The 18,728-nt window shown below is 42.9% G+C and overlaps 1 pseudogene; it reads right to left on the bottom strand.

Annotated features, from left to right (window-relative positions):
* Window positions 1-14,119: 14,119 nt before the first annotated feature.
* LOC101123714 (keratin, type I cytoskeletal 18-like) lies at window positions 14,120-18,057 on the bottom strand (annotated as a pseudogene).
* Window positions 18,058-18,728: the final 671 nt, after the last annotated feature.

Consider the following 18,728-nt stretch of genomic DNA (forward strand, 5'->3'; position numbering starts at 1 on the left):
TTGCTGCTGCAATCTCGCCTCTGAGAAAAAGCCAAGAAAAAGGGAAAGGCGGCCGTAATGACCTTCATGATTGACTTATGCAGGATTTCCACTGCTGAAAGGGAAATCCTATAGCATTTAGTGCTCTCAATTAAATATTTCATACAGGAGCCATAAGGTGTTGTTGAAAGAAATGAAACCTTGTTGTGTGCCCTGTTTCCTAACATCTGCTAAGGCACATCCTCCTCTGGACCCCACCTTACATCTGGAGGACGGGCCAGGGCAGCAATGCTGGGGATCAGGTTCAATGAATCTTTTCAGTGAAATATATATACAAAAGGAGGTGACTGAGTTTTTGTTGTTGTTGTTGTTTTTAGGGGTTTTGTTTGTTCATTTTTTTGAGACAGAGTCTCACTCTGTCGCCCAGGCTAGAGTGCCGTGGCGTGACCTCGGCTCACTGCAACCTCCACCTCCCAGGTTCAAGCAATTCTCCTGCCTCAGCCTCCCGGGTAGCTGAGATTACAGGCATGTGCCACCATGCCCAGCTAATTATTTTTATTTTTAGTAGAGACAGGGTTTCACCATGTTGGCCCGGCTGGTCTCGAACTCCTGACCTCAAGTGATCCACCCACCTCGGCCTCCCAAAGTGCTGGGATTACAGGCGTGAGCCACCGTGCACAGGCGTGAGCCACCGTGCCCAGCCGTGACTGAGTTTTTAAACAAAATTTTATCCTTCTTTATTTTTATTTTATTTATTTATTTATTTTTTGAGACAGAGTTTCGCTCTTGTTGCTCAGGCTGGAGTGCAGTGGCACGATCTTGGCTCACTGCAACCTCTGCCTCCCAGGTCCAAGTGATTCTCCCACCTCAGCCTCCCGAGTAGCTGGGATTACAGGTGCCCACCACGCCTAGCTAAATTTTTTTTGTATTTTTAGTAGAGACGGGATTTCACTATATTGGCCAGGCTGGTCTTGAACTCCTGACCTCAGGTGATCCACCTGCCTTGGCCTCCCAAAGTGCTGGGATTACATGCGTGAGCCACTGCGCCCGGCCCTTGTCCTGTTTTTTTAATCTTAAAAGTTGCTGGGCACATAGTAGTTGTCTTTAAGTGTCCACTGAATGAATATTTGTGCATATAGTATTTCATAGGGTTGGGTGGGGAGGACACCCCAGCTGTTCATCAGAACACAGCCTGGAGAGTGAACACAATTTATTTATTTATTTATTTATTTATTTATTTATTTATTTATTTATTTTTGAGACGGAGTCTTGTTTTGTTGCCAGGCTGGAGTCCAATGGCGTGATCTCAGCTCACTGCAACCTCCGCCTCCCTGGTTCAAGCGATTCTCCTGCCTCAGCCTCCTGAGTAGCTGGGATTACAGGCTCGCACCACCACGCCCAGCTAATTTTTTGTATTTTTAGTAGAGACGGGGTTTCACCATTTTGACCAAGATGGTCTTGATCTCCTGACTTCATGATCCGCCTGCCTCGGCCTCCCAAAATGCTAGGATTACAGGAGTGAGCCACTGCGCCTGGCCCACAATTTAAGGGGCATAATCTCATTGTGATCATGATGGCCACCATCGCTTTTGTCCTCTGACATTGCAACTAAAACATTCTAATACCTCGAGCTCTGAGGGCTTTTCCAGGTGTATTCATTTTCTGGGGCTGCCATAACCACAAATAGAATGGCTTAAACAACAGAAGTCTGTTGTCTCACATTCTGGGGCTAGAAGTGTGAGATCGAGGTTGTGTTGGGCTTGGTTCCTTCTGAGGGCTGTTGGGGAAATGTCGTGGTTGCTGGCCATCTTTCATGTTCCACGTACTCCATCTCCAAATAAAGCCATATTCTGAGGTGTTGGGTCTTAGGACTTCCCCATATGAATGAGGAAAGGAGGTACAACTCAACCCCTAACACTGGGTGGCCCTTCCTTCCCGAGGCCTCTCTATCCTCGTGGACAATTGCATTCGTTTGAAACCCCTGTCTTCCCAGGAAGGCACTGGGCTACAAGGCCCCAAGCTCCCTTTCTCTGCCTGTTGGCACCAAGATCACCCTCCCACTCTTGCTCCTGAAGCTTTCTCAACACTGCTGTGGTTAATGTTGGCTTTTTGGCTCTTGGTGGCCTGGTTTGTGGCTGTTACTTTCCTGTCATTATAGTAGTGTTCTCAGCTCTCTCTTCTTTTCACTGCAATAGTCCTTAAACCCAAAGAAGAGGTTTTCCCTTGCCAGCGAACATCAGTGGCCTAGCCTTATACTGGCTATTATATTCCTTGGGCCCCTTTCAAAAGATAGGCTGCTCTTTTGAGGAAGTTGGGATATGGGATCTAGAAAAATATGGGCAGGGAATAGAGTATTTCTTCCCTCTTGCCCTGGAGCTCTTCCCCCAGGTTGAGATTAATTTTCCTTTTGGTTTTCAAGACATGTTATGTCTCTGCTTCAAGGTACCCCAGTCTCCCTAAATTGGGGGTAGCCTTCATCACATTTTTGTCTGAAATTCTTCTTCTTCTTTTTTTTTTTTTTTTTTTTTTGAGATGGCATCTTGCTCTTGTCGCCCAGCCTGGCACGATCTCAGCTCACTGCAACCTCCGCCTCCTGGGTTCAAGAGACTCTCCTACCTCAGCCTCCCAAATAGCTGGGATTACAGGCATGCACCACCACACCTGGCTAATTTTTGTATTTTTAGTAGAGAAGGGGTTTCACCATTTTGGCCAGGCTGGAGTACAGTGGTTCAATCTCAGCTTACTGCAAGCTCTGCCTTCTGGGTTCACACCATTCTCCTGCCTCAGCCTCCCGAGTAGCTGGGATTACAGGCGCCTGCCGCCACACTGGCTAATTTTTTGTATTTTTAGTAGAGATGGGGTTTCACTGTGTTAGCCAGGATGGTCTCGAACTCCTGACCTCAGGCAATCCACCTGCCTTGGCCTCCCAAAGTGCTGGGATTACAGGTGTGAGCGACCTTGCCCAGCCAAAATTCTTCATCTTGTTGCTCCAAGAGTTTGTAATTTCCCAAAATTTACTACCCCATTTTTCCAAGAATCTGAGGGGCTCACTGATGTGCAAACCAGGTGTCCATGAGCCCCAACTATATGAAAAACATCTTCACATAACCATCATCCCTGCTGTTTGGAGTCTGGCCCAGAGAAGCATATAAAGAAAAAGCCTTACCCTTTCAGATATGTAAAGTAGACTTCCAGCCACAACGGCTGCGTCCTTAATCACAGTGCTTCCAGTATTAGAGCTAGAATGATGACTGTGGCAGGATGACAATTCCTTAGCTAAAGAGTGTCAAGCATTCCAGCCTGGCCAACATGGTGAATCCCCATCACTACTAAACATACAGAAATTAGCCGGGCGTGATGGTGTCCCTCTGTAATCCCAGCTACTTGGGAGGCTGAGACAACAGAATCGCTTGAACCCAGGAGGCAGAGGTTGCAGTGAGCCGAGATCACGCCACAGCATTCCAGCCTGGGTGACAGAGTGAGACTCCGTCTAAAAAAAACAGTAGTGTCAGCTGGGTGCAGTGGCTCATGCCTGTAATCCCAGCACTTTGGGAGGCCGAGGCGGGCAGATCACGAGGTCAGGAGATCGAGAGCATCCTGGCTAACACGGTGAAACCCCGTCTCTACTAAAAATACAAAAAATTAGCCGGGCGTGGTGGTGGGCGCCTGTAGTCCCAGCTACTCAGGAGGCTGAGGCAGGAGAATGGTGTGAACCCAGAAGGCGGGGCTTGCAGTGAGCCCAGATCATACCACTGCATTCCAGCCTGGGTGACAGAGTGAGACTCCGTCTAAAAAAAAAATAGTATCAGGCATCGTTAACATGAAACTTGAAGAGACTTAAGCTCATCTTGTGCTTGCTAAGGGTAGGCAGCTATATTCCAGTCAGCAGACAACAGTAACAATTGCGTGCTGAGATCTCAATTGGAAGAAAGGAGACAGGACCAGGGGTAGGAGAACCAAGCAAAGCCTAGAAATTCCAGTGGCACAGACCAGGGGTATGGGGGGTAGAAGTGAGGGTGGGAGGGAGGGATTGATGCTCCTATCCACTAAACGCCAAGCTAAGGCAGTGTGTGAGTGGTGAGAAGCTTGTGAAGCCAGACAGACTTGGGTTCAAATCCCAGTTCTGTCTCTCACTAGCTCTGCAAGCCTGCATGTATCTTTTCCTCAGCGTCCTCATCTATCAGAAAAATGAAAGTAATAACAGTACCTGCCTCATAGGTCTGTTGTGATGGACACATGAGGTAATGTGTAAGGACAAGGCATAGGGCTTAATACAGAGGCGGCACCCAATTAGCTATTGTTATTACTATTGTTAGTAAGGAGCCCAAGGTGCTTGCCTCCTATGGCTCTATTCTGCTGAAGGAACAAAGATAATTCATTTGGCTGTAGCCATGGGCATTTATGGACAAATAATTTTCTCTTTTCAAACTCAAAGTAGCACATGCAGATGTGTTTTGGCACTCTAAAATGGAGGTGCATTTTCCAATTACAGTTGACCTTGAACAACATGGGGGTCAGGGGTGCCAACTCCCAGCACAGTCAAAAATCCATGTATAACTTTGTACTCCCCCAAAAACTTAACTACTAATAGCCTAATGTTGACTGAAAGCCTTACCAGAAACATAAACAGTTGATTAACACATATTGTGTACGTTATATGTATTGTATACTGTATCTTTTTTGTGTGTGTGTGAGATGGAGTCTTGCTTTTGTCGCCCACGCTGGAGTGCAGTGGTGCGATCTCGGCTCACTGCAACCTCCGCCTCCCGGGTTCAAGCAATTCTCCCGCCTCAGCCTCCCGAGTAGCTGGGATTACAGGCATGCGCCTCCACGCCCACCTAATTTGTGTATTTTTAGTAGAGACGGGGTTTTGCCATGTTGGCCAGAGGCTGGTCTTGAACACCTGACCTCAGGTGATCCACCCTCCTTGGCCTCCCAAAGTGCTGGGATTATAGGCATGAGCCACCGTGCCCGGCCTGTATACTGCATCTCACAATAAAGTAAGCTAGAGAAGAGAAAATGTTATTAAGAAAATCATAAGGAAGAGAAAATATATTTACTATTCATTACAGGAAAATGGATCATCATGAAGGTTTTCATCCTCCTCATCTTCACATTGAGAATAGGCTAAGGAGGAGGGATTGGTCTTGCTGTCTCATGGGTGGCATATAAGTGTACCCACACAGTTCAAACCTGTGTTGTTCCAATGGTCACTATATCACATTTCATAATCACCCTCTCTTCACATCCAATATAGTATGGTTAGCTTATCAATTTCACAAAAATAAAACAAAACATCATCCACAAAATGAGAATGGTGTCTCAGACGATATGGCGAGAAGGAATCCAGTCAGAGGAGTTTCTCTGATTGAGGGCCTTGAGACGGGCAGTCTTTTCCTCGTGGCTAGAAAGGGTGAAACTCTAGCTACAGCTTCCTGGTAGAAGGGCTGTTACCATGGTTTCTGAAGCAGGCGTGGAGTCAGAAATACCATTTTTTTGCATTTATATATGGAAAAGATAAGACCTCACTTTTGTTTTTCTTAGCATATCTTTAGAAAGGCAACAGCAGGAGAATAGAAAGTAGGAAAAGCTAGTGATAAGGGTTACTGAATTGGCCAGGCGCAGTGGCTCACGCCTGTAATCTCAGCACTTTGGGAGGCGGAGGCAGGCGGATTGCCTGAGATCAGGAGTTTGAGACCAGCCTGGCCAACAAAGTGAAACCCCATCTCTAGTAAAAAGAAAATACAAAAATTAGTTGAGTGTGGTGGCGGGCGCCAGTAATCCTAGCTACTCAGGAGGCTGAGGTAAGAGAATAGCTTGAACCCGGGAGGTGGAGGTTGCAGTAAGCTGAGACCGCACCACTGCACTCCAGCCTGGGTGACAGAGCAAGACTCTGTCCCTAAATAAATAAATAAATAAATAAATAAAAGAATTACTCAATTAACCCCAGGATCAGAAGAGAAAAGTTACTTCTTTTTCTGTTATACCTATAACAATTCATAATTCACCCCAAAAATCAATTGACATGTTGTATTTTTTATTGACTTATCTTGTTTTTCTTTTTTTTCTTTTTTTGAGACTGAGTCTCACTGTGTCACCCAGGATGGAGTGCAGTGGTGCAATCTCGGCTCACTGCAACCTCTGCCTCCCGGGTTCAAGCGATTCTCCTGCCTCTGCCTCCTGAGTAGCTGGGATTACAGGCACATGCCACCACGCCCAGCTAATTTTTGTATTTTTACTAGAGACCAGTTTCACCATGTTGCCCAGACTGGTCTGGAACTCCTGACCTCAGGTGATCCGCCTGCCTCGGCCTCCCAAAGTGCTGGGCTTACAGGCATGAGCCACCATGCCTGACCTGATTTACCTTCTTGACAGACTGGTTTTGGCTCATGTGGCTGGTGCCTGGTTGCCCGTCTCCCCAGGGCTCTCCCTACATAGGCAAACTGAAGGAAATCACACTTCTTGTCTTTCTCTCTGAAGCATGTTGAACCAGCTGGAATCTGTCTTTCTCTCTGAAGCATGTTTCTTTCTCCAATCAAGAGAGCCTGAGTTTCTAGCCATAGTGTGTAGCATGAAGCACATAACTTTGATCAGGGTTTATTTCTGTTACATCGAGGGAGATTTTGTTCTGTTAAAAGTTGAGGACATATTATTATTTGTTTTTGTGAACCTCTTTTGCATGTTTGATCAGAGACCTAAGAAGGGGACACTACAAAGAAATGAAAACACAGTTTTTGTGCAAAATGGTGACTCCTGTGTGTGTCTGTGTGTGCTGGGGTGGGGATGGGACTGGTGGTGTGCTTGCTGAATGTAAGTGCCAGGCTGCTTCCCTCAACACTTCCCAGATATATTTTCAAGCATTTCATCTCTCATTGTGTCCTAAACCTTAACCGAAACCCACAAAGTAGTAGAATCTCCCTTCAGGAGTTGAGTTTTAAAACCTCCATTCTGAATATAATTCTGACACGCGTGGAAAGGACAGGAAGCACGAAAGTTTAGCCTGAACTCTAGTTCCTAGGACTGAACCCACGCCAAAGGCATTATTTCTTTTGTTATTATTACCCTTTCCAGATAACATCCTTATGAGTATCTTTAAAATTACATTGTAAGCCAGAGGTAAGGCAAGCTCTCTCTTTCTTTGCCCAATATTTTTATTGCACTTTGCAGTCACCATTTCAGCAACCATCTCGTCACTCATGGTGCCATTTCACTTCAGCATGCCTGGTACTGCAGGTGGCACTTGGAGATTCAAGAGATCACAGACTCCGCCGGGCGCGGTGGCTCACACCTGTAATCCCAGCACTTTGGGAGGCTGAGGTGGGTGGATCACGAGGTCAGGAGTTCGAGACCAGCCTGGCCAATATGGTGAAACCCCATCTCTACTATAAATACAAAAATTAGCCAGACATGGTGGTGCGTGCCTGTAGTCCCAGCTACTCAGGAGGCTGAAGCAGGAGAATCACTTGAACCCGGGAGGCGGAGGTTGCAGTGAGCCGAGATCGCGCCACTGTACTCTAGCGGGGGCAACAGAGTGAGACGTTGTCTCAAAAAAAAAAAGAAAAGAAAAGAAAAGAGATCACAGACTCTGCCTGGGGTCACCAACACTCTCAAGGAGGGCATGAAGGTAAGAAAAAAAAAAAAACACTGCAATGAAACAAGGGTTGTAGCAGAGGTAAGCATACTCTGATGACTTCAGGTCAGGCTTGATCCTACTGCAGTGGTTCTTACCTGAGGGGGACCCAGTGCCCTATTCTAATAACAAACGTTTGGCAGCATCTCCTTAACATCCTGAAGAAGAAGTAATAGAAAATATAACTTGTCTGCACACCTCCAAAAAATCAGAGGACATTTAGGGTAGCCAAAATGCCCAGTATGATACTATAATGGTGGATACACGTCATTATACATTTGTCTAAATCCACAGGATGTACAACATCAAGAGTTAAACCTAATGCAAACTATGGACTTTGGGTGATTACACTGTGACAATTTAGGTTCATCAGGTGTGACAAACGTACTACTCTTGTGTGTGGTGAGGGGGGCGGTGTTGATAATGAGGGAGGCTATGTATGTAGGGGACCTGGAGCATATGGGAAGGAAATCTCTGTACCCTTCTTTCATTGTTGCTTTGGATCTAAAACTACTTTTTAAAAAAGTCTTTCAAAGATCAATATAGGCCGGGCGTAGTGGCTCAAGCCTGTAATTCCAGCACTTTGGGAGGGTGAGGCAGGTGGATCACTGGAGGTCAGGAGTTCGAGACCAGCCTGGCCAACCTGGTGAAAACCCATCTCTACTAAAAATACAAAAATTAGCTGGGCATGATGGCACACGCTTGTAATCCCAGGTACTTAGGAGGCTGAGGCAGGAGAACCCCTTGAACCCAGGAAGGAGAGGAAGCAGTGAGCCAAGATCACACGACTGCACTCCAGCTTGGGTGACAGAGCGGAAAAAAAAATAGATCAATATAATGCCCTAACTGTAATATGAAGGAGAAAACTAATGAAAGTAATCTAAAAAAAGTCATGCATTTTAATATGCAAATATTACAGTACAACTACACAGAAAGACATAGAAAAGCCAGCCACTTGTGCCTGCTTATATTTAATATGTTTGATTTAATTTATATATATTACTTTCCTATTTTATTACATTTCAATATATTTAAATTATATTTAATATAACAATATATTTTAATTTATATTCAATGGAACATATATATATATATTTTTATTTTTTTGAGATAGTCTTGGTCTGTCACCCAGGCTAGAATGCAATGGCATACACATGGCTCACTGCGGCCTCCACCTGCTGGGCTCAGGTGATTGTCCTGCCTCAGCCTCCTGAGTAGCTAGGACTAAGGTGTACACCACTATACCTGGCTAATTTTTAAATTTTTTGTAGAGACTGGGGTCTCACCATGTTGCCCAGGCTGGTCTTTATTTTCTGGGCTCAAGGACTCCTTCAGCTTCAGCCTCCCAAAGTGCTGAGATTAGAGGCATGAACCACCATGCCTGGCCAATGCAATATTTTTGACTTTTAAAATATTTAACATTTTGAAATCAGAGTTAAGTTATTATATATTTCACAGTAGCATATTGTGAGGTTTTAGATAGAGAGAGCCATAGAATGTCTAGGAATATAGAATGATGTGATGTGTCTATGTGGTGACTCAAATAGCATGAATGGCATTGCTCTTCCTGATGTGATGTTTTTGCAATGAACAACTCTTAGTAAAGTTTGGAACAATCGGCCGGGCGCGGTGGCTCACGCCTGTAATCCCAGCACTCTGGGAGGCCGAGGTGGGCGGATCACGAGGTCAGGAGATCAAGACCATCCTGGCTAACACGGTGAAACCCCGTCTCTACTAAAAATACAAAAAATTAGCCGGGCGTGGTGGCGGGCACCTGTAGTCCCAGCTACTCAGAAGGCTGAGGCAGGAGAATGGCGTGAACCCGGGAGGCGGAGCTTGCAGTGAGCCGAGATCGCGCCACTGCACTCCAGCCTGGGCGACAGACTGAGACTCCGTCTCAAAAAAAAAAAAAAAAAGTTTGGAACGGAAAAAATCAATTTCCCCTGAACTTATATCAGAATTGAATACCTGGATAATTCAATGTATACTAAAATCACACAAGAGAAAGCTCTGTGTTTCATGTAAAGTGGAGTTCAGTTCTAAGCTCTGCTAATTCTAATTTATCTCCATGAATTCCCAGAAAATCATCTTAAAATTTTGTGTGAGGCAATACAGTTCTTCGTTGAGCAGGGCAGTCCACATACTACAAGACATACTTTATCCCTGGAACCACCCATCAAATCCCATAACATTCCCCAAACAGCCAACCAACCAGAAACCCTCCGTAGGTTTCTTTCTTTCTTTCTTTCTTTCTTTCTTTTTTTTTTTGAGATGGAGTTTTGCTCTGTCGCCCAGGCTGGAATGCAGTGGCACGATCTCGGCTCACCACAACCTCTGTCTCCCGGGTTCATGTAATTCTCCTGCCTCAGCCTCCTGAGTAGCTGGGACTACAGGCTCCCGCCACCATGCCCAGCTAATTTTTTGTATTTTTAGTAGAGACGGGGTTTCACCATGTTGACCAGGATGGTCTCAATCTCCTGACCTCGTGATCCGCCCGCTTCTATCTCCCAACCCCCATAGGTTTCTAAAATACCCAAGGAGGCACCTCATCCCTAGTGAAAATCCCTGGTCTGAGATCTCTTCTAGTTCCGAAATTCTGTGGTTCTTTTTATATGCTATATCCCCAAACTTAATCTAATTAATTATTTGTAATACCTATTAAGTGCCTTACCATTGAAGGAGGCAAAAATAACCTTGTGTCTTGTTCCTTTGCAAAGATTTTTACAGGCTTATCCCTAATGCCCAGCACAGCCCAACACATAGGGTCTCAATAAGTACTTTTGGATGTATGCATATATATGGGGAAGATATTCCAGCAGTATAAGACATGAACATTTTCCTTACATTCTACATTGCCACATTTCCAATACATTCTAATTGGGAAATTAAGAATAACATGTGACAACAATAAAAGATCAGTACAAAATAATATTTCATTAAGGGGTGCATCTTGTCGATTAAAGCTGTAAGTATAATAAAGTGATAAGAGAAATTACTGAGATACCCAGAGAAGCTTTCATAATCAGTAGAATTGGAGCTAAGGCATGAAGGAAGAGCAGAACTTGGGTGAGAAAGAGGGAAAGCTTTCCAGAGAAACTGAGAGAAAGCAGGGCCCAGAGTCAAGAATGTGCAAGGTCTGTGTGCAGAAAGGGCAACGAAGTTCGTACTAACGAGGAGTGGAAACGTTGGGATGAGGTATTCAGGGGCCAGATTTAGAAGGGACTGGAATACGAATTAGTTGAAACTTGTTATTTGAAAAGTTTTAATAAAGGCCAAGCTATGCACTGTCTTAGAAACCCAAGCAAACTGCTTACCTTGGGGGGTAAAATGAGTGTGGATGACTGAGGACCATACCATTGGAAGTGGTAGAATAGAATAGTGGTTACACACTTAAATTTCAGGTGAAATAGGCCTGGGTTCAAATTCTGGCTCTGCCTCTACTAGGATCCTGACCTCTTGAGCTTCGGTTTCCATTTCTAGAATGAAGCAAATAATAGTGGCTACCTCAGAGGATTATTATAAAGATAACATAATATGGTGCATGTGAGATGTTTGGTGTGTTGTAACAATTTGATTACTGATTAAGTGTTGGTGACAAGGAATGTTAGCTGCATATATATCTCCAGACTTGCTGGGAGGCTGCTGAGGGTGTGGGGAAGGGTGGGGAGAGGATCCTAGGAGTAATGCCCTCTATCCTTCCTTTTATTATTTGGGATTCATAGAAAAGCTATTTTCAGGGGGTGATGATTAAGGAAAGTTCTTTGTGAAGACATGATTTTCTGTCTCACTTATTGAACTTAGTGTTTGTTCATAATTTGTTACTTATTTTGTTGCTTTCAAAGAAAGGAAAATATTTGCGACAATGACTTCCTATATGTCTCAAAGGCTGTGGCACAACTACTGCATACAATGAAAACTCAGATGATTTTTCTTTCCTCGCAGTGCAGGTGAGAAAAGACTTCTACAGAAAGGGTGAGCTCCTCAATTTATTTGATCCAATCTTTAGCGATATTATTTGGGTCAGCATTTCTAAAGTTGCATGAATATAAGAATTAGCTAGAATACTTGTTAAAAATATAGATCCCCAGACCCCTTCTCTGGAGAGTCTAGTTCAGTTAATTTGGGCTTCTTGCTAAGGCAATTGTAAAATGCAGTGATAATAGCTGATGATTACTGAGTGTCTACCATGCATCCATCACAGTTGGAAGTTCTTTATGTGTATAAACTGAGATCCTTCCATAGTTTTAAGAGGCAGGTACTAATACCATCTCCATATTAGAGATGAGTAGCTAAGCAGAAAGAGGCTAAGATTGCAGAGCTAGTAAGTGAAAGAACCAGGATGTGAGCCATCTAGCCTGGCTCCAGAGCCCATGCTTTTAACCATTACCCTTCCCACCTCCACCTTATATACAGATGCCTATGCTGTAGTTTGAATGCTTTCTTCATATCACCAGAGCAAGTAAGGGTGATGTTCTGTTTTGCACATTTGGTACCACATTTAAGATGGAAATGCTTTTTTAAGGGAAGTATGTAAAAATATATAGGAGAGAAAAAAAGTTGTTTTTTGTTTTTGTTTTTGTTTTTGTTTTTGTTTTCAAGATGGAGTTTTGCTCCTGTTGCCCATGCTGGAGTGCAGTGGCACGACCTTGGCTCACTGCAACTTCTGCCTCCTGGGTTCAAGCGATTCTCCTGCCTCAGCCTCTGGAGTAGCTGCAATTACAGGCATGCGCCACCACACTCAGCTAATTTTGTATTTTTAGTAGAGACAGTGTTTCTCCATGTTGGTCAGGCTGGTCTTGAAATCCCCACCTCAGGTGATCCGCCCACCTCAGCATCCCAAAGTGCTAGGATTATAGGCGTGAGCCACCGCGCCCAGCCAAAAAGGTTTTTAAAAAAGAAGAAGACATTAGCTAGCTGTGAGATAACTTCAACTGAGCTAAATATGTGTAATTGAAGTCCCTAAAGGAAAAAGGAGGAATACAAATTACTTGATAGAGGAATGGCCAAATTTTTTTGAAGATTGAGGACAACCATAAACCTACAGAACCAAGAAGTTCAATGAGCCCCAGACACAAGAAGCACACAGAAAAAAACTAAATAGTGCATATTATAATCAAATTGCCTAATGCCAGTGATAAATTTAAAAAATCTTAAAAGCAACTAGAGGAATAAAAAGACACATTATCTACAGTGAACCAAAGATAAGAATGACAGCAGACTTCTTGCTAGAAACAATGAAGCAAGAAACAGTGGAATTATACCTTTATTTTGTTTTTTATTTTTTAATTTTTGAGACAGGATCTCACTCCATTGCCCAGGTTGGAGTGCAATGGTGCAATCATGGTTCACTGACACCTCGACATTTTGGACTCAAGTGATCCTCCCAGCTCAGCCTCCCAAGTAACTAAGACAACAGACACACACCACCGCATTCAGCTAATTTTAAATTTTATTTTATTTTTTTAAGATATAGGGTTTTGCTATATTGCCTAGGCTGGTCTTGAACTCTTGAGATCAAGTGATCCTCCTGCCTCAGCCTTCCAAAATGCTGGCATAACAGGCATAAGCCCAGCCAAACAATACCTTTAAAGTACTGGGGAAAAAATCCTGTCAATTTAGGCTTCCGCACCAAGTGAAAATATCTTTCAAATATAAAGGAAAAATGGATATTTTTTTCAGACAGATAAAAACTGAAAGAATTCCCCACAAGCAGGCCTGCATTACATGAAATATTAAAGAAATTCCTTCAACCAAAAGAAAATGATACCACATAGAAATCTGGATCTACTCAAAGGAATGAAGGGCACTGAAAATGTTTTCATGGTTAGAGACGACAGTGCATATCTCCTTGATCTTAATGAGGTTCCTCAAGCATTGAACCATTTTCTACATGGACACATCAATAAATTTAGCATTGATGACTGATGCAGGATGTTTTGCAGCTAACTCAAATTCTATTTTGCCAACTTTAGTACTGTTGATCCTAAGTCATCCCTCAAAGGTATAAGCAACCAGCTTAGAAAAAGTTTCAATGCTTGATGCTTTCAAGTAGCTTTCAGTTTCTTGAAGATAAACTTGGACTCATTCTGGTCTTGGCAAAGACCAAACTTTTTTTCTTTTTCTTTTTTGGTGAGACAGGGTCTTGTTCTGTTTCCCAGGCTGGAATGCAGTGGTGCCATCACGGCTCACTGCAGCCTTGACCCCCAGGCCTAGGCAATCTTCCACCCCAGCCTCCTGAGTAGCTGAGACCACAGGCATCTGCCACCATGCCAAGTTATTTTTTTTTATACAAGGACTCACTCTTTTGCCCAGGCTTCAATCCTGCCTATAGAATGGGAAAAAATATTTGCAAATCATATATCTGATAAGTGGTTAATATCCAGAATATACAAAGAACTTCTGCAATTCAACAACAACAAAAAAGCAAGCAACTTGATTTTATTTTTTATTTTTGACCTCTGAACTTTTTATTGGCCTCCTGCTCCCAAAAGGTACCTTGCTTCTGCTGGCTTAATGTCTCAGAACTTTCATGTCATTGATCTCAGACACCACTTTGCTGTCCACTATCTTGCGGGTGGTGGTCTTTTGGATGGTTTGCATGGAGTTGCTGTTGTCCAGGGCATCACCAAGATTGAAGTCCTCCCCGTCATCCAGCAGGCCATGGTAGGTGGTGATCTCAGCCTCCAGCTTGACCTTGATGTTCAGCAGGGCCTCATACTCCTGGGCCTGATGCTGTCCCTCTGCCTGGGATGCAGCAGGACCACCTACAGGTGCAGCAGGACCCTGTCAAGCTGCATGGTGTAGCAGGCCTCCACCTCCCTCAGGCTGTTCTTCAAGCTGGTCTTCAGATTTCTCATCTCCAAGGACTGGACTGTACATCTCAGCTCTGTGAACGTCATCTTAGCAGCTCTGATCTTGGAGGACTGTGCAGTGACCACTGTGGTGCTCTCCTCAATCTGCTGGGACCAGTACTTGTCTAGTTCCTCTCGTTCTTTTGAGACAGCTCATCGTATTGGGCCTCGTTGTCTGCCATGATCTTGCTGAGGTCCTGAGATTTGGGGGTATCTACCTCCACAGTCAACCCAGAGCTGGCAATCTGGGCTTGTAGGCTTTTTACTTCCTCTTCATGGTTCTTCTTCCTGAAGAGCAACTCCTCCTTGAAAGCCTCAATCTCTGTCTCCAGCTGCAGCTGAGTGACATTGGTGTCATCAGTGACCTTGCAGAGCCCACGGATGTTGCTTTCCACAGACTGGCACATGGCCAGCTCTGTCTCATACCTGACTGTAAGGTCATCAGCAGCAAGATGAGCATTGTCAATCTGCAGAGCGATGCGAGAATTGTCCACAGTATTTGCAAAGATCTGAGCCCTCAGGTCCTCAATGGTCTTGAAGTAATGTCCCAGACTCTGACCTGGGGCTCGTTATTCTCCAGGTGCTCCCAGATTGTGTTCTCCAGCCTCCAATTCTTAGTCTCCACGCTCCTCACCCTGTCCACGTAGGAGGCCAGGCAGTCATTCAGGCTTTGCATGGTCTTCTTCTCATTCTGGATGCCCCCCATTCCTGCCAGACCCCCGCCCATCCCCGTGGCCGGGCCACTGGACCCCAAGCCGTCCCGGAAGCTGGTGGAGCAGGACACGGAGATCCGGGAACCAGAAGCCTCGGCGCCTGCGTAGACACTGGACACGGTTCTGATCGGCTGGGCACCGTAGCTGAGCAGCTGGGCAGAGCCGAGGGACCGGTAGTTGGTGGAGAAGGTGGAACGAGTGGTGAAGCTCGTGCTGTCCGGGAGGAGAGTGAGAGGACAGGACTCAGGTTTTGCCGACAACGCAACCTGATCTTAAAATGGGCAAAGGACTTGAAAGCTATTTCTCCAAAGAAGATACACAAATGGCCAATGAGCAGGTGAAAAGATGCCCCACATCACTAATCATGAGGGAAGTGTAAATCAAAACCACAACAAGATACCCCCTTATGCACAATGTGATAGCTATCATTAAAAACAACTACAACAGAAAATAACAAGTGTTGGTGAGAACGTGGAGAAATTGGAACACTTGTGCATTGCTGGCGGGAATATAAAATGATGCCGCTCCTGTGGAAAACAGTACGGCAGTTCCTCAAAAATGAAAAAATAGAATTTTTAAAAATTAAAACTTTAAAAAATGATCCAGAAATTCTGTTTCTGGTATATACCCAAAAGAATTAAAAGCAGGATCTCAAAGAGATATCTGTGCACTCATGTCTCATGTTCACAGCAGCGTTAGTCACAGTAGTCAAGAGGTAGAAGCAACACAAATGTCCACCTATGGATGAATGAATGGATAATATGTGGTATATACACACAATAGAATTTTATTTGGCCTTAAAAAGGAAAGGAATTCTAATACATGGTACTGCGTGGATGAACCTTGATGACATTATGCTAACTGAAACAAGCCAGTCACAAAAGGACAGATATTGTATGATTCACTTACATGAGGTACCTAAGGTGGTCAAATTTGTAGAGCTTATAGAAAGTAAAATGGCAGCTACCAGGGCTTGGTGGGGAGAGGGAAAGGGAGTTGTTTTTCAATGAGCATAGAGTTTCAGTGTTGCAAGATAAAAAGAGTTCTGGGTATCTGCTGTGTAACAATGTGAATGTGTTTACTACTCAACTGCACACTTAAAAATGATTAAGATGGTAAATTTTATGTTATATATACTTATCACAACTTTAAAAAAGATGGCCGGGCATGGTGGCTCACACCTGTAATCCCAGTACTTTGGGAGGCCAAGGTGTGCGGATCACCCGAGGTCAGGAGTTGGAGACCAGCTTGGCCAACACGCAGAAACCCCGCCTCTACTAAAAATACAAAAATTAGCTGGATGTGGTGGCGCATGCCTGTAATCCCAGCTACTTGGGAGGCTGAAGCAGGAGAATCACTTGAATCTGGGAGGCGGAGGTTGCAGTGAGCCAAGATCACGCCACTGCACGCCAGCCTGGGAAACAGAGCGAGACATCATCTCAAAAACAAAAAAAAAAAGGAAAGAAAAGAAAAGATATTTCATGCCATGCGACACTCATAAAAGTGATTCATTATTTAGTTATAAAACAATGACATCTGAGATTGCTTTGAAAAAGAGAACTGCTCACGTCAAGAGTCAGAGAGATCCCAGGGTTCACTTCTGATTTTGTCAATGATCCAGAGTGTATGAAATGCAATTATTGTATCTTTTCAGGATTTGTTCAAATGCTATTACTGCTTTGTAAAATATCTGGGTATTTGGGGTGTGAATAGGATAATATTTATAAAACTAGAGTCTCTTTACCAAAAAAAGAGTTTAAATAGAGAAAAAAATGTTATCAGTAGTGTCATTATGCTACTTCTGTAAACATTATCATATTATTAAAAGGAAATCTGTCTATATAACTAGGCTGGGCTAGATATCTAAGCATGATAGGCCCTTTGTTACAGCAAGTAATATTTAGTTTCCAGAAACCAGTATTTAAAAGCCTGCTTTGTACAACTGTTAAAGTCTATTATTACAAGGATTTATTTTTGGCACTGGATCCTGGAGCTTTGGCTAATAGCAGTCAATGGAGTAATTCTAGCCTAATTTTGCAAGTGTTCTAATGACAGTGAAAATATGTTACCCATGAACATAATGACGCTCAGCAAAAGAGCTCAACATTTTATTGAGCCATAAGAGCATAATAATTGCAGTTCCCATTTTCCATAATCATGCTTTGTGGGGAATGTTTTTATTTGGAGAAATGCAATCATTTTTGGAAACAAATTCCATGACAATTAATATCCACATAATAAAAATGCATTCAATTCCAGAAGTTTAATTCCAGAAGCCTAGATTCAAATTCCCCAGAGAAGTTTTTATCTTGTGATCTTGATACTAAAGGAAATAATCCCAACAACAGCCAGTTTACAAGTGGAATTGTTTAGATGATCCTTTTAAATTAAAATTTGCCCATTTGAGAATGAAATGTCATTTCTTCCTGTTTCCTAGCCAACTTTCTTTTTTCATACCTTATCAGTTATTTTGCATGCTTAGTTTTTATGCTATCTCAGTAGTGAAGAAGGAAGAACAAGAGAATCACATAGCAGAAACAAGGGTCCTTTGCCAAAAAAAAAAAAAAAAGAAGGCATAGATTATAAACTAGAAGCAAGAACTATGTCTTCAGCATACAGAGCTCATGGTGCTCAGCATTTTATGGTCATTAGAAAGCATTATTTAAAATTAAATGATTTTCAAAAGCACTTTACCATGTGGAAAATTTTTTAAGTATTATTTTTGTTACTCAGGGCCTGTGGCTTTCTAAATTTTAGCAATTTTTTTAAAGGGAATATTAATGAAAGTGAGACCATTTTAAATTAAGGCAATTAAGGAAAATGACAATGAAAACCTCTCTGTTGACTGTCTTTCTTACCTTACCATTTCCAAATTGTTGTTCATTTGTATAATCTATATGAGAAAGAGCTGATTCAACGGAATTGCCTTTATAACAACAGTATACTTCATTGAAATGATTATATGCAATTGATTATAAACTGTTTGTTATTTCTATGTCAATTATTTCCCTAAGCAAATACTTTCATTCACATAAGGCTTATATAAAATACAGCCTTCTGTTAATTGTTAGAAGCATTACAAAACACATATAACAATATCAGAATAATTTATTTAATGCTACTATATTTTTAAAAAGTGAACCACAATCTCATGAGATAGAGATTTCAATTTTTCACAGTTTCCTTAGATTGTGAAATAAGCACCATCTACATCTGGGCAAAGAAATAGAAGTACAGATGAAGAGGAAATGTTTCCTATTCTTTCTTTGGAAGTCGTTTGTTTACATGAAAAAAGTTTCTTTGCAATGAATCTGATTACATTCCATTTGTATATTTACATGTTTATCTCCTAGAAAACGAGCACTACACAGTGTAGGAGAAAATCATTTCAAGTACATTGTGGGTCAGAACTGTGCCCGTATCAAAACAAATGATCATATAAAATAGTTCTAAATCAATCTTTATTTTTCAATATATCCTTACTATATTTACAGAAGTTACTGATGGAAATCATAACAAAATTTGCAAGCTAACTTTACATTTTTCCAATAGATG

This window comes from Gorilla gorilla, chromosome 2, assembly GCF_029281585.2.
Source record: "Gorilla gorilla gorilla isolate KB3781 chromosome 2, NHGRI_mGorGor1-v2.1_pri, whole genome shotgun sequence".
In the NCBI taxonomy this organism is placed as follows: domain Eukaryota; kingdom Metazoa; phylum Chordata; class Mammalia; order Primates; family Hominidae; genus Gorilla; species Gorilla gorilla.